The 22,255-nt window shown below is 38.0% G+C and overlaps 1 pseudogene; it reads right to left on the bottom strand.

The window, feature by feature from the left end:
• Positions 1-19,260, bottom strand: part of LOC138146580 (proteasome subunit beta type-7 pseudogene) — an 88,891-nt pseudogene extending 69,631 nt beyond the window's left edge.
• Between the last annotated feature and the right edge of the window lie 2,995 nt (positions 19,261-22,255).

Here is a 22,255-nt window from a genome sequence, read left to right as displayed (position 1 = left end):
GGTGCTGGTTCTTTCCATTTGCACTTTTATATCATCGTATATATTTTTTCCTGGCTCTGATTACTTCATTTTGCATCAGATTGTGTAAATCTTTCCATGCTTCTCTGTATCCATGATTTTCATCATTACTTACAGCACAGAAACATCACATTATATTCATGCAGCACAATTTGTTTATCCATTCAGAAAATAAATTTTAAAAGAATTCAATATGAGAACATTATGAATTATATAATCCTGTATTTTTATAAGTAAACAACATCTCATAAAAGCAATACCAACTCCTGGAAGAAGAAATAGCATTTAAAAAAACATTAGCACTCAGACTGCATTTATTCTTTGTCCTTGTGGTGCCCCCAAGAGCTATAGTTACATAATAACACATCTTGTTTCTTTTTTCTAATATGCTAAAATGCACCAGCAAGGTCAAAACAGAATTAGGTCTTCCATTTAGAAGCATTAGTCAAGCAGGAAGTTAATCACATGAGTACAAATGGAACCCCAGACCTACTTCAGTGGGACAATATATACTTTTTTTCCCCCATCACTATGAAAGCATAATTAGTAAAAGAAATCAAGGTGGACAGGCTTGAAGATAATCGTACTTTAGAGTGTTTTAGCTGATAACTTGTCTGTTGTAATTCTTTTAGCTCAGGGGGCCAACACTTTTTACAGTGAGCAATAATTTTGCTCCTAGCAGGAAGCTTTGAGATTAGCCTGAGAAGGCAGTTCTATACTCCCAGCACATTAATGGGAAGTGTAGACGTAGGAGTAAATGAGAGGTAGACAGAATAAACTTACAACAATCCCTCTCTCCCTAGATAGTGAGTTCCTTGAAGGGAGGAAGCCTAAATGAAACATCTTGCCTTTTGTGGTATCCCCCGAGTTTGGCACATTGCTTGGCATGAGGCAGGTACTTAATAAATGCTTGATGAGTGACTGACTAAGGATGGGTCAGGGAAACCATAATCCACCCCTTGGCCATCCTCATGATTCTGTCTCCCACCATGCTGACGTTTAAATGTAGGTAATACCTGGCAGTGACAGCTTCTAATTATACTTCCTTTTTCACAACTCAGTTTAAAGTGTTGGCAGTTTGCAGAGAAGAAGTTGATTTTCAGTACACGAATGCAAGCCTTATGATCATCTGGTTGATTGGTTGTTATCCTTTCTTCTCAAAGAGGGACAAAATGATATCACTATGTTACAGTCAAGTTACTCTGTGTCTGACTATGGCTGATCAGACCAATTCAAGCTTGCAATGTTCTACTAAAGCCGGGACACAAATAGTCCCTGTGAACATTTGGGGTGGATTTTCTAAATTTGTGCATCTCACATTTCTTTTGAGCTACTTCAATTCTTCTTTGCTTAAAGAGCCTTTTCAAGGTACTCACTCAGAGTAACACGTTGTTTAAACTTAAGAGTGAAAAAATGAAATGCCTGGATACAACGTAGAGAGGTGGGAGACTGTTACATAAGGCTTTTGCTTAGGTAAAAAGGGAAATATAGCAATTGCTATAGTAAATATGTTTTAACAAATCACATTTTATCATGATCCAAGAATTTTTAAGTTATTTTATCTAATTAACTCCTGATTAATAGAAAAGGTGACTTACATGAATACCACTTTTCAAATCTTAAAAAAAAGTCTATAAATAGCAGACATTTGTTGAATGCTTGTTGATTGATGAATTATTATTATATCTGGTCAGAAATTAATATTGAGACTCTAATAACCAATGTTAATATGTTAGACAAAATCATAAAAAATCATAAAATGTACATTGACTCTGCTCCTTCTAAGCTATTTGGTGGAAGGGGACCTTTGCTTGTCTTGTATTCCCAGAACTTAGCATGGTGCCTGGTGCAGAGTTAGTACTTAATAAATGTTTGTTAATTGATTAATTTATTGCTAAGCTGATATGAGAGTTTAAGAGTAGAGTGAACAAGTCCTTTAGAGCTTATTCTCTCTTCAACAGAAAGAGAATGAATAAGGGCAAAAAAGCATCCCCTCTGCATGCTACTCATCAATCACAAGGGATCCTTAGATAGAATTGGAATAGCCCCAGGGATGAGCAGGCATGCAGCTTGGTTGGGAAGTCAGAATCCTGAGATTTTATCAGTGTGATAATGGGCCTTTCCCCCCTCAGTTGCTTGTCTGAAGCATAGTCTTAAGAAGTTATCTGAGGTTTAGAGGGGTTAAATGATTTGCCTACGGTCACACAGCTAGTAAGGGCCAGAAGCAAGAGTTTAAGCTCAGGTCTTCCTGACTCCAGATTCAGAAAACAAAGTACAACAATATGCTGCCTCCTTACCACTTGGTCCACAGGCAGAATTCAGCACTTAGTTTGGAGAAATGATATAGTAGGATATATGCAAGAAATCATTACAGAATTGAAAGCAACATAGATCTTTCAAGCAAAGAAGACAGTATAGATTTATTCATTGAAAAATAGGACATTGAATAGAGTGAACATTTTCTTTGTTTAAATGATTGTTGATAAGTACTGTCTGGCTAGTAGGTCACATGCCTAGTGCCTGAAACATAATAAATATTAATTAACAAATGAGTTTTCATTAATTCATTCATATGGGGGGGGAGACAGAAAAGTCAACAGAACTGTGTTCCAGACGCAGGCAGGTATCTGGCTAATAAGGTGTTACCTGAGTGAATCACTGAGTCTGTCTAAGTATCAGTATCCTCTTCTATAAAATATTGCCAATAACTCTTACCCTTTTGATGTCTCAGAGCTGTTGCCAGGATCCAGTGAAATAGTGCATGGGAAAATCATTTGAGGACCATGTAAATGTTGCATAAATGTAATATACTTTTATGAAAACATTAAAAATTAGCAAATAAAAAATGTTGTCTCTTGAAGCACTCATATCTTGAACACTTCTCAAGTTCCCATAACAAGCTAGATGTAGCTGGAAATAAACAAACAACAACAACAAAAAACTGAGTATAACATTGAGCTTTTCTTCTGGGAGTTTATGCTCTAAGAGGTCATCATTGAGCTATCAAAGAAAATATACCATGTTATTCATGTGAAAACACAACTTTTTATGAAATATGAAGGGTTGTAATGGCAAGCACAGAAGTAGTTCACACCTTATTTCAGCTATTGAATTAACACCTTGTTTCAGTTCAACTTTCTTTGGAGACTTGTATCAAGTCTGTTAAGAAATGTGTGAACCCCACTATTTGTGAACCTAGAACTCATGAACTCCTACAATAGGAAGGGGAGGAGCTAATGATCATATATAAGGAGAATGTCCAGGCTAGAGAGAGCAGAATTGAGAAGAGGACTCTTGTGGTAGCAGACTCAAGAAGAAGAAAACTTGTGGTATCCCGACATTCTGTCTGCTTTGTCTTTGTGGATGTTTGTCTTACTTACAAAGTAAATGAGCAAATTACTTAACTCCAATTGCTTTAAAAAATGATAAAAAAGAAAGAAGAAAACCAGATTATGAGTATCAAAAATGAAAAGGGTGAATCTACTTCCAATGAAGAGGAACTCAAAACAATAATTAGGAATTATTTTTCCCAATTATATGCACTTAAATTTGACAGTCTTAGGGAAATGAATGAATATTTACAAAACTACAAGTTGCCCAGATTAACTGAAGAGGAAGTAAATTACTTCAATAACCCCATTTCAGAAAAAGAAATTGAACAAGCCATCAGTCAGCTCCCTAGGAAAAAATGTCCAGGGCCAGATGAATGTACTAGTGAATTCTATCAAAAATTTAAAGAACAATTGATTCTACAAACTATTTGGGAAAATTAGTGAAGGAGTCCTACCAAATTCTTTTTATGGCACAAATATGGTACTGATACCTAAATCAGGAACAGATAAAACAGAGAAAGAAAATTACAGACCAATCTCCCTCATGAATATAGATACAAAAATTCTAAATAAAATACTAGCAAAAAGACTACAGCAACTTATCTCAGGAATAATATACTTTGATCAGGTAGGATTTATTCCAGGAATGCAAGGATGGTTTAATATTAGGAAAACCATCCGTATAACTGATCATATCAACAATAAAACTAGCAGAAACCACATGACCATCTCAATATATGCAGAAAAGGCTTTTGATAAAAGACAACATCCATTCCTATTAAAAACATTAGAAAGTATAGGAATAAATGGAACCTTGCTTAAAGTAATAGGTAGCATCTATTTAAAGCCATCAGCAAGCATTATATGTAATGGGGAGGAGATAGAAGCATTTCCCATAAGATCAGGGGTGAAACAAGGGTGTCCACTATCACCCCTCTTTTTCAATCTGGTACTAGAAATTTAGCAGTAGCAATTAGAGAAGAAAAATAAATCAAAGGAATCATATTAGGCAAAGAAGAGACCAAGCTATCACTCTTTGCAGATGATATGATGATATACTTAGAGAATCCTAGAGAATCAAGTAAAAAACTACTTGAAACAATAAATAAATTTGGCAAAGTTGCAGGATATAAAATAAACCCACATAAATCCTCAGCATTCCTATATATATTTCCAATGAAAGTCAACAGCAAGAGATACAAAGAGAAGTCCCATTTAAAGTTAATGTAGACATTTGTATCAGCAATGCCATATTCACAATGCCTATGGAGATTATAGATATGCTGATATAATTATCCATCACAAAATACATCATGCTTGCCATATGGGGGAATAAACTAGAAAATTTATTAAGATACCAAAAGACTGAGTCCCAAAACCAGAAAGTGAAAGCCATCAGAGTAGTTATGACATTGGCACAGGTAGATAAAGTAGAAAGCACCCACATTTTCAAGCCTTTAAAACAGAACAGGCTACCTCAGGCAAAGGTCCTCCTCTCCCCACTCACAGCAACCACCCAGCATCTGGGAAGCGAGCTCCCAGCAGCTCCGGCCCCTGGCAGTCCTCAGTAGGAGTCCTTAGCAGAAATTCTGGCTAACTCAAAAAGGGCTTCTCGCTGCCGCTGCCTCTGCTGCTGCTGCCACTGTCGCCACCACTGCCAACCACCACAGGAACTCTAGTTTTGCTTCCGCTTCCTCTTGCTTCACCCCTTCCTGCTACGTCAGCAAGTCCAATGGGGCATGGAAGATCTTTAAATCCCATAACCCTTACAACATTATAAAATATTTGGGAATCTACCTGCCAAAAGAAACCCAGGACCTATATGACCACAACTACAAAACACTTTTCACACAAGTAAAGTCAGATCTAACTAATTGGAAAAATATAAATTGCTTGTGGGTGGGTCGAGTTAATATAATAAAAATGACAATTTTACCTAAATTAAATTATATACTTAGTGCCATACCAATTAATTTACCAAAAAACTACTTTATAGAGCTAGAAAGAATAGTAACAAAATTCATTTGGAAGAATAAACACTTCAGAATATCAAGGGAATTAATGAAAAGAAATGCTAGGGAAGGTAAACTAGCTATACCAGATTTCAATCTGTATTACAAAGCAGCAGTCATCAAAACTACTTGGTACTGGCTGAGGAATAGAGGAGTAGATTAATGGAATAGATTAGGCACATGAAATTCAGAAGTCAACAACTATAGTAACCTATTGTTTGATAAGCCCCAAGATGCTAGTTTTTGGAATAAGATCTCGCTATTTGACAAAAACTGCTGGGAAAACTGGAATATAGTATGGCAGAAACTGGGCATAGACCATTATCTAGCACCATATACAAAAATCAAGTCTAAATGGGTGAATGATCTAGGTATAAAGGTTGATACTGTAAGCAGTCTCCTAAAACAAGGAATAGTTTACCTGTCAGATTTGTGGAGAGGGAAAGACTTTATGACTAAACAAGAATTAGAGAACATTATAAAATGTAAAATAGATAATTTTGACTACATGAAATTGAAAAGCTTCTGTACAAACAAAGCCAATGTAACCAAGATTAAGAGGGAGGTGGGAAATTGGGAAAGAATCTTTACAACCTATGTCTCTGACAAAGGACTCATTTCTAAAATATCCAGAGAATTGAGTCAAATTCATAAGAAAACAAGTCATTACCCGATTGATAAATGGTCAAAGTATATGAACAGGCAATTTTCAGAGAAAGAAATTAAAGATATCTATAAGCACATGAAGATATGCTCTAAATCACTATTGATTAGAGAAAAACAAATCAAAATAACTCTGAGGTACCACATCTCACCAGTCAGATTGGCTAAGATGACAAAATAGGAAAATGACAAATGCTGGAGAGGACGTAGGCAAATTGAAACACTAATGCATTGCTGGCGGAGTTGTGAACTGATCCAGCCTTTCTGGGGAGCAATCTGGAATTATGACCAAAGGGAAATAAATACTTCATATCCTTTGACCCAGCAATACCATTCCTAGGGTTATATCCCAAAGAGATCTTAGAAGTGGAAGACTCATATGTACAAAAATATTTACAGCAGCTCTTTTTGTGGTGGCAAAGAATTGGAAATTAAGGGGGTGCCCATCAATTGGGGAATGGTTGAACAAGTTGTGGTATATTCATGTTATGGAATACTATTGTGCTATAAGAAATGAGGAGCAGATGGACTTCATATTTACCTGGAATGGCTTATACGAACTGATGCTCAGTGGGAAGAGTAGAACCAGGAGAAATTTATATACAATTACAGAGACAACGTATGTGTGACGACCAGCTTTGATAGACTGGACTCTTCTCAGCAATGCAGTGATATAAGCCAATCCCAAAAGACTCATGATGGAGAGAAATGTGTGCATCCAGAGAAAGAACTAGAAAGAACTGAGTTTATATCCAGGTGGAAGCAAACTACCTGATCTTTTTCCTTCTCTTATTTGGTTTTATGTCCTCTTTACCATTTTTCATTCCATCTGATACAATCCATCTTTATAACCTGACTAATGTATAATGTGAAAGTATTTACAGATCCTTGACTATATGGCACCATGGGGGTGGGGTGGGGAGGGAGGGGGACAAAATGTGAAACTCAAGGAATTATGGAATTGAATCCTGTAAACTAAAAGTAAACAAATAAATTAATTTAGAAAAAAAATTAAAAAAATCTATGTGACACTTTGTCAAAAACTATGTGGCCATTTTAGTGATAAGTTGTTGAATTGTGATATGGTGAATGCTGTCTTTTGATTTTCTGTGATAAGTAACATTGTGAATGCTGTACCTTGATTTTCTATGAATATTTTGCTGTGATTTCTTATTAAATAAAAAGAGAGTTCACAATACTGTGTAATCAGAAGCTTGAAAAGCTGTTCACAGCAGTAGTCCTCTGGAAAGCTGCTCATGCATTGCTTCACAATAGCTTGAATATGCATTGGATATATTTGATAAAAATATTTCCCCCATTCAGCAGTATCTATTCTTGTTTTAGACACTTTGATTTTATTCAATCCCTAATAATTATTGAGGACACTCAAAAGATTGTGTCATGGGTTCTGGCTGTTCAAAAAGAAGCTTTAGCTATGTTGGACATGGCAGCAGTATAGTAAATAAGCTCTGACCCAGTATATCAAAGGTGGGCTAGCTAATCAATAATACGTTGTCCTCTATGCCATATTCTTGGTAGATTTATGCTCATTCTTATAACTCCATAACACTGTTCCCATCAAATTCATGTCTAGAGATGGTTTGACTCCTAGATGAGACTTCATCTTTGCTACCACTGGGATGGGTCTGTATTTTCTTTCTTTGTTGATTGGGACATTGATGTTGGACTAGTAATAAAATTGATATTCTGTGATGCTAAGATACCAAGATGTCTAGAGGAGCTGAGGCCATATATTAGGCTCAGAGAGGAGAATTCTCTATGTTTCCAGTCTTATAGAATCATCTTTTCCTGGATTTCATCAACAAGGACATCAAGGGGCAGCTAGGTGGTACAGTGTAATATAATGCCAAGGAAAGGCAACTTCCCAAGGTTCAGAATACCAGCATAGGTGCTCTCCATTTTATTCAGTGACAAACCAAGAACAGAGAAGATCAAAACATGACATCATTCCAAATACAGCATTTACAAAGCATAATTAAATAATCTCCAAGTACTACCCCACCCCAGGACCTTCCAATCATTCAATCAATTACAAAGTCTCTGTTCTAAATACTTCTCCACCCATAGGCTATACCTTAATTAAGTCCACCACAAAGCCCCTCTTCTCAAATGGAGATTAGTTTCCAAACATAAGGTCAAAAGTTCCCCACCCCTGGATCACAATTGAATCTACCCCAGAGTTACATCAAGTTTAAGCACAGCACCTAATACCCAAATGGAGGTCTTTTCTTCATCTTGACATGAGGCAAGTTCTCAGCAATCTTAGTTCCTGGGGAGACAAGGCTTAGCAAGGCCATAAGATACATTGCCAATCCCTTCATGAATTTATCCTCTGTCTGTAGAACAGTCCTAGAACCCCTGAACACATTAGCAAAGCCCTCTCCCAGGATTTCTGTAAACATACAACAAGAAAATCCTTCTTCAGGGCTTCTGAACCAACAGAAAGGCTCCCAGACCCCTGCAACAACAGCACTGTCCTTCACCAGTGGACAGTATTCACTCTGTCTGCAGGACAGTCTCCAGACCCCTGCAACAACAGCACTGTCCTTCCCCAGTGGACAGTATTCACTCTCTGTCTGCAGGACAGTCTCAGGGCTTCTTAACCAAATGCCAGGTTCCAGGACTTCTTCAACAGGACAGTCTTTCACCAGTGGACAAATCTGGCAAAATAACATCAAAACAGACAGACAAAGTACCAGCAAAACAGCCATGTCTCCTCAGTCCTTGGCAGCTCAGGGGGCAGGTCTCAAAAGTCCAGTGCAATTCAAAGCGGCCACCAGCAATTCTCTTAGTCTCTCTCTCTCCACGAGGTGCTGCTTCCAAAAAGATCTTCCGCCTCTCTCTTGTCTCTCCAAATCTAAGTCACCAGCTCCTCCCAGTTCAGGACTTTCTTTTCACATCAAAAAGTCCATCCCACAGGTGGGATTAACAAGCTCTGGGTTTTAACACAATCAATTTGAAAACCAAGCCCAATACAGGGGAATCTCCACATTCCATTACTATCACACACAGTGAGTAAAGCGCTGTCCCCAGAGTCAGGAGGACCCGAGTTCGATTATGGCCTCAGACACATAATACCCACACAAAAAAACTAGTCATTTAAAGTTGGGCAACTTACTTAACCCCAATTGCCCTCCAAAAAAAGAAAAACAAAAAACAAAGACATCAAACCAAAATAGGGCAACTGAAGAGAGAATAGCAGGGGCTCTGCTCAAGGGAACTTTTTGAAGACAGGTCCCAGTTCCAGCTATAAAACCAAATTAGTTGAAAGGGCTTTCACTAATCACATGGCTAACAGACTGGAACCAGTTTCAGGATATCTACTCATGTTTTGATGTGATTTCAAGGCACTTCTACTACATGTCACTACTTTCCTAGAAGCAAGTTTCTGGTCATTCTCGCATAGCAAATGGTATCAGTTCGCAGTATCTAAGAGTTTTCCCTTACATTAGCATCATTAAATATGTGAATCACTGCCCAAGGGCACTGCTTTGGAGGGAATAACACTTATTTACACGTGTAACTTTTGATTGAAAAATCACTCATGCTATTGTCTCACCTGATATACCTGAAGAGACTATGTCAGTGACAAGAACACATTTCTTATGAAATTTATTGCCTCCAATTTTTCATGACTTTATTTGAATTGTTTAGAAAATCTCAATATAGGGAAAAATTAAGTGTAGACACAGAGAGGATGCAGCAAGAAATTATTTGTGAAATCTGCTTCTATGCGATTTACAGTTGCACATTTGTATTCATAACAAGAAATCATTTATCTAAATTGGAAAAACTTTATTTTGAAGACTAAAAAGTCATCAGGATTCATGTCAAAGTAACTGTGTCAAATTCAGCTTAGCTGGAAACAAAGAGAAGGAAAAACTTGAAGGGTCTTCCAAAGTTGAAATGCATTTTTTTTCAGAAAGTTTCCTAGGAGATTATACTGCACCGTTCTTTGCTGTCAATGTTAGAACCAATTTAAAAATTCTTAGAAATATTAATTTTATATTCATTTTTTATTAGTATCTCCAAACCACATAAACATTGTATGAGCTTTCTTCATAAAATTTAAAAGTGATACAAGGGAAGATACTGAGGCAATATCTATATATCTATTACACACTGAGAAATAGTATACAACAGTGTAGAGACAGATGGAGATAGAGTCAGGAAGAAATGAATTCAAAGATGTTAGCTTAGGAAGATACAAATTCCTGCTTCTGACACATAGGAGCTTTGTGTCCAGGAGCAAGTTATTTCTCAGTACCCCCAGGTAATTAATGATAATGATGATGATGATAATGATAGTGATAGTAGTTGATAATTATATATATATATATATATATATATATGTGTGTGTGTGTGTGTGTGTGTATCTGAAGATGTATGCGTGTGTGCATGTGTATACATATCACATTTATATAGTGCTTTAAGGCTTGCAAATCACTTTCCATATGTTTTCACTTGATCCTTAATAATGACCTTATAAGGTAGGTGCTCTAATGATTCCTATTTTATAAATGAGGAAACTGAGGCTGAGGGATTTACAGTGGCTTCTCAATGGTCATACAACTACTACACATCTGAGACAAGTCAATTTCAGGTCTCCTCAATTGGTTGAGGGAGTCTTCGTGTTCTGAGTTCCTTATACCAATGAAATCACAAGTCCAGATTAGAAAAAAATATTATTCCTCAGACTTGATGTTCATATGGAAAGTTACAGGATCATAGACTTATAACCAGAAGAAACTTCAGAGATAATTGCATCATGGATTTAAAGCTTGATAGAAACATAAAGGAATCATGTACAAGACTTTCATTTAATGATGAAGGAAACTGGATCACAGAGTAGTTGAATGACTTGCTCAAAATTCTACTACAACTAAGTAGCATGTCCTTGGATTCAAAATCTAGCACACCTTACATGACATCATCTTGCCTCTAATCTGGACCTAAACAGAAATTTATGAACACTAGCATTGTTTTCACCTCTAAGCAAAGCAAGATATAAGAAAAGTCTTTAAAAAACATAGCATTCCTCTTGTATCAAAAGGCATGTTGTTATCAATCCTACTGCCCAATAAGTGATACTTTTACATAGACCTTCAAAGTTGTAATGGGCCTAGTCAACCCCTTCACTTTACCAATCTGGAAAAGGATTTTTAGAGAGGCAAGATTATTTGACAAAAATCACATTACTGCTCCAGTGTGCTAGAGGAAAAAGAGGAGGGGAAAGCTCGTCTACATTTCTGTTTTAAATTATCACAAATTTTTTCATTAAAATCTAGAGGTGTTTACTTGCTAATAATCTATTTAATGTTCATGTATAACAATTGTTTCTATTTTTAATGTACTTTGTTTTAATTCAACATATATTTATTAAACTCCCTAATGTATGACACACAATGTACTAGCTATGAAGACTGTGAAGATGAAAAATGCCAGAAACTTTACTTTCAAGGAGCTTAAAACTGATGGCAGAGGTTGATAGGGAGGAGAATAGGACACATTAAGAAACAAACAAACCAAATCAAACCCCAAACCAAAACCCACAAAGCACCACTTAGAATGTGATGAGCATACAAGATCCAAGTACTCTAAAAGAAATTCAAGGATGCAGAAATAAAGAGATATTGAAGGTTATTTAGTACTACTCCCTTGTTTTACAGGTGAGAAAACTGAGAGCCAGAGAAGTCCAGTGATTTGTCTAATGTCACATGGGAAGTAAATGGCAGAATTGGGGCATGAATTTAGGTGGTCTCTAAACCAACACTCCTTCTACTGCACCATGATCAGATAGAATGTTTTGTGAGAGAGATAGTACTTAGGGTTGGGCTTTGAAGAAAGAGAAGGATTTCAACAGACAGAGAAGCAGACAAAAGTCACTCCAGGCCTCCAAAGAGGCCATAGAGACAGTACTTGGAATTTTTTTTTTTAAGCAATAGGGGTTAAGTAACTTGCTCAAGGTTACACGGCCAGTTATTTCTGGGTGTGGTGCTGAGTATCTGAGCCTGGATTTGATCCAGGTCATCCCGACACTGGAGCCCATGCTCTTACTCGCTGAGCCACCTGGCCGCCCCTGAGAAGTACTTGGCTAAGGCCATAGCACTGGCAACTTCTACCAATCCCTGGGCTGTACCCAGTCATTGAGGTTTATCCAGGTTTATCATATTGGAAGTAGGCTTCCTAATTTCACATTCATAGGCATATCAATTCTCCCTCACCACACACACACACACACACACACACACCTGTTCCAGGGATTGCACCCCTTATATCAGCAGTCTAACCTGCTATTGTTATTATTTTCCTTCAAAGATGGAGGATGGGGTGGGTAGAATAAAAGAAGAATAATATTACACAATATAAAGGAGATATATGAATAGCCATTTATACCTACAACTAGGTGGTACAGTGGGTAGAAAACTGATCTTGGAGTCAGGAAGGACCTTAGTCCAAATCTGACCTCTGATACTTATTGGCTGTGTGACTCTGGGTATGTCAATTAACCCTTTTTGCCTCACTTCCTGATTCATAAAACGAGCTAGAGAAGGAAATGGCAAATCACTCTGGTATCCTTGCCAAGAAAACCCTAAACACAACTGAACAACAAAGAAAGTCATGATAAGAGTAAGAGAATTGCAGTATACTTAGAACAATTTATTTGGGATTAGGTATCTCCTTATTATTATTAACTGATGAGATACTATTCAAACTTTGTGGGGACTTAAAACAGCTTTTTCAAGACTGCTGGTTATCCATGCTACATTTCTCCTTCACACTGAGTATTGTTTGATCAAAAGGCAAGCTTGACCTTTCCAGTGGCCTCCCTGTGATCCTACATCTTTCCCTGGTGCCAGCCCATTCTCATCACTGTTTAGGCATTTGCTTTTCCCTGTTGGTTGGGTGTTGGAGAAAAAGACACCACCAAAATCTCTTCAGATCTTTCAATGCCCACAAAGTCTCTGCTAAAGCAAGGTAATCCATGACAGAGGGACTGGCAATAGCAGCTAGTTGAGTCTGTGCTCTATATGGGAAGCAGTCATCATCTAGCACCATTATGACAGAAAAGAGGACTACTATTCCCCGCTCCATAAAATCATATCTCGTCACATGTAGGATGGATCCATGATGTCCACTAACCCAAAACTGACTCCTCTATCAGGTGAAGTACCCCGCATTAACTGCTCATTTGCCCTAAGAGCTAATAAAAGGTTTTAAGTGTATAATTACACATGCTTCAAAACTGGACAACAAAGGTCTTTCACATTTGACCCTAAAAGTATGCTTAAGGGCCCCCATCATATAGACCTAGACCACAAGCTATAGCAATTTACTGAAGAGAAGAAAATAAGAAATGTGGAGGGATAGCTAACATCTGCTTAGACTTGAATGAAGATTATAGCATGAAATAAGGGTTGGTTTTGTATTTCTATGGAAGTAAGAAAAAAAAAAACAACTTCTATGTTCCAAGTTCTTTTTTTTAATTAAGTTTTATGTTTATTTTTAGTTTACATCATTCATTTCCACAAGATTTTTGAGTTGGAAATTTTCTCCCCATCTTTCCCCTACCCACCACCCCAAAAGAGCGATCTCACTGTATACCCCCTCCCCCAATCTGCTCTCTCCTATATCCTCCCCCATTTCCTCTATGACTTTCCAGTAGGGCAAGATGTATCTCCATGTACCCAAGTGCCTTTAAATCTTATTTCCCAGTTGCAGGTAAAATAATAATAGCAATAATGATGATATATTTTTTTAAACATTTGATTTACAACTTTGAATTTCAGATTTCTTTCCCTTCCTCCCATGTCACGCACCCTTACTGGAAAGATAAGCAATTCAATATAGGTTGTACACGTGTAGTTATGCCAAACATTTCCACAGTGGATATATTGTGAAAGACTGACTATATTTCCCTCCATCCTATCGCGAACCCCACTTATTCTATATTCTATTCCTGACCCTTTTCAAAATGCCCCTCTCATCCCCTTCCCCCCTACAATCCTGTAGGGCAAGATACCCAATTAAGTGTGTATGTCATTCCCTCCCTAAGCCAATTTCAACGAGAGTAAGGTTGACCCATTCCCTTTTTGCCTTCCTGTTCTTCCCCTCCACTGTAACAGTTATTAACCATTGCCTCTTCTATATGAGATAATTTACCCCATTCTGTCTCTCCCCATCTCCTCTCATTATATTCTTCTCTCACCTCTCAATTTCACCTTTTTTTCATTTTTCAAATGCTTTATTAACTTCTGATTTACATCATTAATTTCTGCCAGATTTTGAGTTACAAATTTTCTCCACGTTTTTCCTCCACCCAACACCCCAGAATAGCAGTCCCACAGGTTATCCCCTCCTCCAATCTGCTCTCTCCCATATCTTCTCCCATACCCCCTTAGACTTTTCCAGTAGGGCATGGTGGATCTCTATGCCTCAGTGCCTGTATATCTTCTTTCCCAATTACATGTAAGAGAGTATTAATAATAGCATATATGCATATATAATTTTAAACATTTGATTTTAAAACTTTGAATCCCAGATTCATTCCCTCCCTCCCTTGTCACCCACCCTTACTGGGAAGATAAGCAGTTCAGTATAGATTGTACATGTGTAGCTAATGCAAAACATTAGCATAGTAGATACATTGTAAAAGACTGACTATATTTCCCTCCCTCCTATCCCACCACCCACTTGTTCTATTCTCTACTTTGATCCCGTCCCTTTTCAAAAGTGAGTGCTTCCATCTTCCCTCCTCCCCAGCCTGCCCTGCCTTCCATCATCCCCCCTCTCATCTCCACCCCCCTACTCTCCTGTAGGGTGAGATACCCTATTTAGTGTGTATTTCATTCCCTCCCTGAGCCAAATTCAGTGAGAATAAGGTTGCCCCATTCCCTTTTGCCTTCCTATTCTTCCCCTCCATTGTAACCCTTTTCTCTTTCCTCTTCTTTATGAGATACTTTGCCCCATTCTGTCTCTCTCCATCACTTCTATCACCTCTTAATTTCCCCTTTTAAGTATCATCCCTTCCTATTAAATTGGTCCTGTGCCCTCTATCTATGTATACCAGTAAGCATGTATACAGCTATTCACACATGTATCCATACACCTGTATACCCTCTGATATAGACACACACACATATATATTTCTATTCCCTTCAACTATTTTCATACTGAGAAGTTTCATCAATTACCATTATCATCTTTCCATGTAGGAATGTTAATAGTTCAACTTTGATCAGTGGCTTATGATTTCTTTTCCCTGTTTACCTTCTCAAGCTTCTCTTGCTTCTTGTATCTGGATGTCAAATTTTCTATTCAACTCTGGTTTTTTCATTAAGAATGCTTGAAAGTTATCCTTTGACCCAGCAATACCACTCCTAGGGTTATATCCCAAAGAGATCATAGAAGTGGGAGCAAGACCCATATGTACAAAAATGTTTATAGCAGCTCTTTTTGTGGTGGCAAAGAATTGGAAATTAAGGGGGTGCCCATCAATTGGGGAATGGCTGAACAAGTTGTAGTATATGCATGTTATGGAATACTATTGTGCTAAAAGAAACGAGGAGCAGATAGATTTCATATTTACCTGGAGAGGCTTATACGAACTGATGCTCAGTGGGAAGAGTAGAACCGGGAGAAATTTGTATACAATTACAGACACAACATATGTGTGATGACCATCTTTGCTAGACTGGACTCTTTTCAGCAATGCAGTGATATAAGTCAATCCTGAAAGACTCATGATGGAGAGAGATGTGTGCATCCAGAGAAAGAACTAGAAAGAACTGAGTTTATATCCAGATGAAAACAAAATACCTGATCTTTTTCCTTTTCTTGTTTGGTTTTATGTCCTCTTTACCATTTTTCATTCCATCTGATATAATCCATCTTTATAACCTGACTAATGTATAATGTGAAAGTATTTACAGATCCTATACTTGACTATATGCTGCCATGGGGGGGGGGGGGAGAGGAGGGAGGGAGACAGAATGTGAAACCTAAGGAATTGTGGAATTAATTCTTGTAAACTAAAAGTAAACAAACAAATTAATTTTTTTAAAAAGAAAAATAATACTTGAAAGTCCTGTATTCCACTGAATGACCATATTTTCCCCTGAAACATGATACCCAGTATTGCTGGGTAGGTGATTCTTAGTTTTATTCCCAGCTCCTCTGCCCTCTGGAATATCCTATTCCAGGCCCTTCAATCCCTCGGTGGAGAAGCTGCCAGATCCTGACTCATCCTGATTGTGTTTCCACAATATTCAAATTATTTCTTCCTGGATGCTCATAATATTCTCTCCTTGACCTGGGATTTCCGCAACCTGGCTATAATATTCCTAGGAGTTTTCTTTTGGGGATCTTTTTAAGGATATAATTGTTGGAATCTTTCAACCTCTATTTTGATTTCTGGTTCTAAAACATCAGGGCAATTTTGCTTGAGAATTTCTTGGAGGATGATTTCTAGGTTCTTATTTTGATCATGGCTTTCAGGTAGCAAAATAATTTTTAAATTATCTCTCCTGGATCTATTTTCCAGGTCAGTGGTTTTTTCCATGAGATATTTCATATTGCCTTCTATTCTTTCATTTGTTGGATCTGTTTAACAGCATCTTGATTTCTCTTAAAGTCACCAGTTTCCTTTTGCTCCAGTCTAAATCTGAGGGAATGATTGTCTTCATTGAACTTTTGAGATTCTTTTTCCATCTGGCAAATTCAGCTTTTCAAGGCATTCCTCTCCTCGTTGCCTTTTTGAGCCTCTTTTGCCAATTGAGTCAATCTGTTTTTTAAGTCTGTTTTCCTCAGTCAAGCTGTTGATTCACAGTTCATAATTTTCTTGCATCATCCTCATTTCTCTTCCCAATTTTTCCTCCACTTCTCTTAGCTACTTCTTAAGGTCCTCTATGGCCTGTAACCAGCTCATATTTTCCTGTGAAGCTTTTGGTACAGGAGTTCTGACTTCACCGTTTCCCTCCTTTTCCATGCTTTGCTCCTTTTTGTTCCCCAAATAGGAGTCTAATGTTGGAGTCTTCTGCTTGTTTTGCTTCCTTTGTCTGGTCATGTCACCCCTCAGTCACTTGACCCCTGGGCTTTTTTTGCCACAGTAGAACTCTGCCACCAGACAGGGGAGCTTTCGTCCAAAATGCTGGGGTTTTCTTAGCTGTCGGAGGTATTAGGTGGGTGCCCTCTCTGAGGCCTCCACATGCTCTGGCAAGCTGGACACACATGCCAGGACCTCCACCCTAGACTGCAATCCAGATCCAAGCAGTTTAAAGCAAGAGCAATTACTCCTAAGACTGTTTGCTTGGTCCCCCTACACTCTGCAGGCCAAGAGCTGAAGCTGCCATGTGGTCCTAGTGCAGCACCTCAGTGGCTTCTTGCCCTGGGACAAAAGTCACGCATTCCCACTTACTGGATCCCAAAGTCCAGACTGAACTGACCTCTCACTTTGTCCTTCACATAAATGTGTTGATGAATCTGGAAACGGCCACAGCTGCTGGTGATCTGGAGTCCCTACAGCCAGTGGTTGGTCAGGCCCGCCCTGGGGCTAAAACATCCTCCTAACAGGGCTTATCTCCCAGAGTGCTGTGCTAGCTGATTCTTGCTGGCCTGCTGGGCTGTCCTCAGAGGTAGGTTAGCTTCTCTGTGTCATTTTGTGGGTTCTGCACCTCCAGAGTTTGTTTGGAGTCCCCTTTTACATGGATTGGAGAAGGTGGAAGTCGGAGTCCCCCTGCTTATACTCTGCCATCTTGACTCCGCCCCGTCTTGGATCTCAATTTCACCTTTTAAATATGATCCCTTACTATTCAATTGATCCTGTGCTCTCTATCTATGTATACCTGTACACATATATACACACACTCACATATGTATTCATATGCACATATACCCTCCTATATAGACATATGTATTTATGTATTCACACACACATACATATATATACATACACACATTTATATTCTCTTCAACTATCCTCATACTGAGAAAAGTTTTGTAAATTACAATTATCCTTTTTCTATGTAGGCATGAAAATAGTTCAACTTTATTAAGTTCCTTATGATTTCTTTTCCGTGTTTACCTTCTCATGCTTCTCTTGCTTCTTGTATTTGAATGTCAAATTTTCTATTCAACTCTGGTTTTTTCATCAAGAATGTTTGAAAATCCTCTATTTCATTGAATGACCATATTTTCCCCTGAAACATGATACTCAGTTTTGCTGGGTAGGTGATTCTTGGTTTTAATCCTAGCTCCTTTGACCTCCTGAATATCATATTCCAAGCCCTCCAAACCCTTAATGTAGAATATGCTAGATCATGTGTTATCCTGATTCTGTTTCCACAATATTCAAATTGTTTTTTCTTGGCTGCTTGTAATATTTTCTCCTTGATCTGGGAACTCTGGAATCTAGGAGTTTTCTTTCCTTTTTTTTTCATCAGGTTATCAGTGCATTCCTTCAATCTCTATTTTGCCCTCTGGTTCTAAAATATCAGGGCAATTTTCCTTGAGAATTTCTTGAAGGGTGATTTCTAGGTACTTTTTTTTATCATGGCTTTCAGGTATTCCAATAATTTTTAAATTATCTCTCCTAGATATATTTTCCAGGTCAGTGATTTTCCCAGTGAGATATTTCACATTGCCTTCTATTTTTTTTATTTGTTTGGATCTGTTTAATAGTTTCCTGATTTTTCATAAAGTCACTAGCTTCCATTTGCTCCAGTCTAATTCTGAAGCAATGATTCTCCTCAGTGAGCTTTTGAGATTCTTTTTCCATCTGGCGAATTCAGCTTTTTAAGTCATTCTTCTGCTCATTGGCTTTCTGTGCCTCTTTTTCCATTTGCTGCGGTTTTCACAGCTGCCAGAGCTATTAGGTGGGAGCCATCTCTACATCCCCCACATGCTCTGGCACCTGGTCACATACCCCAGGACCTCCACCCAAGACAGTGATCCAGATTCAAGCAGGTTAAAGCAAGAGGAATTACCTCGCAGACTGGTTGCTTAATACCCCTAAGATCTGCAGGCTGGGAGCTCTGAAGCAGCCACATGGCAGCTGCTGCCGTGCCTCCACCACTTCTTGCTCTGGGGGCAGATGCCCGATCGCATTTGTGGTCCCCCTTTCCCAGAGTCCACCCTGACCTCTCTCTTGGGCTTTGGCATTTATGGGTTGATAATTCTGGCAACCACCACAGCTGGTGGTGATCAACTTTCCCCATGTCTGCTCTAGCTGATGCTATTTGGGGCTACTCTGTGGCAAAAACCATGGGCTCAAGCAGGGCTGGGCTAGGCTCCCAGCATGCTGTGATGGGCCCTTCCTGTCTGCCTGCCAGGATGCCTTTAGCAGGAGATTTGTTTCTGTCACTTTGTGGATTCTGTAGCTCTAAAATTTGTTTAGAGTCATATTTTATAGTTATTTGAGGTGGTTATGAGGGGAGCACATGGAATTTTCTTACTTCTATGCCATAATCTTGGCTCTGCCCCTATGTTCCAAGTTCTTAATTTGAGAAAATTTAATAGCAAGAAAGAACCTTATTGACTCACATTAGGTGTGGAGATACTTAGGGCTATATAAGTGAAGTTGTAAGTCCAAGGGTCCATGACTTGTCAATGGAAGTCTTAGATAAGAGCTCAGACATCTTGATTTCTACTTCTGTATACTTTTCCCAACACAATCACAACACATGATTTGAAGAGAATCCATTTCTACTTAAAGGAATATTTGCCATCAAAGAGCCAAAAGTTTTGCAGAAGTATTAAAATGACTCAACCATAAGGTACATTGTGGGGACAGTGGGATGAGAAGAACACAGCCATCCTCATTTTGCAGCCCCTGCACTGTCTAAGAATAGGTGGCCCAGTTTATGCCACAAAAGACCTATTTTTAGAGAGCTGGATTAGGGAACAATATTACTAAATGTGCACTCACACAGAAATATGATGGCAGAGCTTAAAGATCTCAATTCTATTAAATTAATCAAATAGTTATTAAATATCCACTGTATACAGGATGCTTGCAGGGTACAATGGCTAGAGCACCAGATCTGAAGTGAATAGACTTGGATTTGAATTCAGACTCTGATGTGTCATTTAATATTAACTTCCACCTGTCTGTATGTATCTTGTATATATGCAGTTATTTTTATGTTGTTTCCTCTGTTTTAAAGTAATCCTATAGAGGACAGGGTATGCTTTTGCAGTACTTTGTATTTATTCCCAGAGCTTAGTATTGTAGCTGTCACATAGTAATCATTTAATAAATGTTTGTTGACTATCTGACTGAGTCTCAGTTTCCTCCTCTGTAAAACAGGGACAAAAACGACTCCATATTGATTTCACAGGCTTATATTTCAAATGAGATAATCTATGTAAAATGTTTTACAAACAGTGAAACTTTATTTAAATGTCAGCTTTTGGGGTGGGGTGGGGATAGGGGGTATCTCTGCTCTTAAGGAACTTTCAATTAGAAGGATATTAAATATAAATAAAACGCTGTCCTGAATAGTACTATACAAATTATTAGAAGGCTAAAAAACAAAGTGAATTGTGAGATTCAAGAGAGAAATTGTCTCTGACTTGGGCAATACTTTGAGCTTTAAAACCTGAGGGAGAATTTAACATGCCAAAGAGAGAAGAGGTAGAGTAGGGAAGAGTATTATTATTTTTATTATTATTTTGTCATAGGACATACAGGATGAATTAAAAGCAAGGAGGTGGGAAAGCATAGGGAATATGTCCCATTGCCAGTTGGTAGAAACAGAGCATGGGAAGAGGACTAGAAGGGAGAAGTATTAAGCCTGATTCAATCTTTTTTTCCCCCAGTTGAGTATGACTCTTCCCCATTTTTTTTATTTTGCTATTTTATTTTACCCCAATTACATATAAAAACAATTTCCAACATTTGTTTTTAAAATTGAGTTCCAAATTCTCTCCCTCCATTTCCCTCCCCTCAATTTGTATTCAGACTTGATCAGTTCTTTCTCTGGGCCTGGATAGCATTTTTCATCCTAAGTCCTTCAGAGTTGTTGCTGAGAATAGCTGTCATTAACAGCTGACCATCTTACAGTGTTGCTGTTATTGTGGACAATGTTCTCCTGCTTCTACTCATTTCACTTTGCATCAGTTCATGTAAGTCTTTTCAGGCTATTCTGAGAGCATCTAACTCATCATTTCTTATAGCAAAATAGCATTCCAACACAGTCATATGCCACAAATTGTTCAGCCATTCCCGAACTGTTGGGCATCCCTTCAGTTTCCAATTTCTTGACACCAGAAAACAGCGGTTATAAATATTTGAGCATAGTTTCAAATCACCCTACGTAATGATTGAATCATTTCACAACTCCACCAAGAGTGAATTAGTGTCTCAATTTTCCCACATCCCCTCCAACATGTATCACCTTCCTTTTCTGTACTATTAGCCAGTCTAACAGAGGTGAAATAGTAAAAAAAGAACTGTTTTAACTTGCATCTCTCCAGTCAATAGTGACTTAGAGCACCTTTTCATTGGCTATAGATAGCTGTGATTGCTTCATTTGAAAACTGACTATTCATATTTTTTATTATTAGTCATTTAGGGAATGGCTCTTATCTTTATGAATTTGACTCATTTCTCTATATATTTGAGAGATGAAGTCTTTAAGAGAAAAAAAAGTTTCAAATTTTTTTCACAGCTCTGATTGCTAACTGTATTTCCTTCCATTCTATTTCATCTTATTTATCCTCTCCCTGACCCCCTCTTACTTTATTTTCACTTTTACCTTTCCCAATACTCACTCCTTTTTGAGTACCACCCCACTTCTTTCATCCTCTTCCCCTTCTACTTTCCCGTATAGTAAGATATGCTTCTATATCCAACTGAGTGTTAATGTTATTCCCTTTTTGAGTCAATTCTGATGAGAGTAAGGTCCATGAACTTCACCCCCAACTCCCCCATCTTCCCTCCCAATCAGAAAGCTTTCTTGTCTCTTTGATGTGAGATAGCTTACCCCATTTTATCTCTCCCTTCCCCTTTGTCCCAGCGCATCCCTCTTTCTCACCCCTTTATTTTATTATTTCTTAGATATCATCCTATCATATTCAACTCACACCTGTGCCCTCCATCTATATATACCCCTTCTAACTGCCCTAATAATGAAAAAGTTCTTATGAAGTACATGTATCATCTTCCCATGTAGAAAAGTAAACAGTTTAATTTTATTAAGTTCCTTATAA

This window comes from Petaurus breviceps, unplaced genomic scaffold (assembly GCF_028583685.1).
Source record: "Petaurus breviceps papuanus isolate PSGF00001 unplaced genomic scaffold, PetGlider_PUasm1.0 90763, whole genome shotgun sequence".
Lineage (NCBI taxonomy): Eukaryota > Metazoa > Chordata > Mammalia > Diprotodontia > Petauridae > Petaurus > Petaurus breviceps.
Note: the sequence above shows the minus strand (reverse complement) of the source record. Positions and strands in the feature narration are given on the sequence as shown.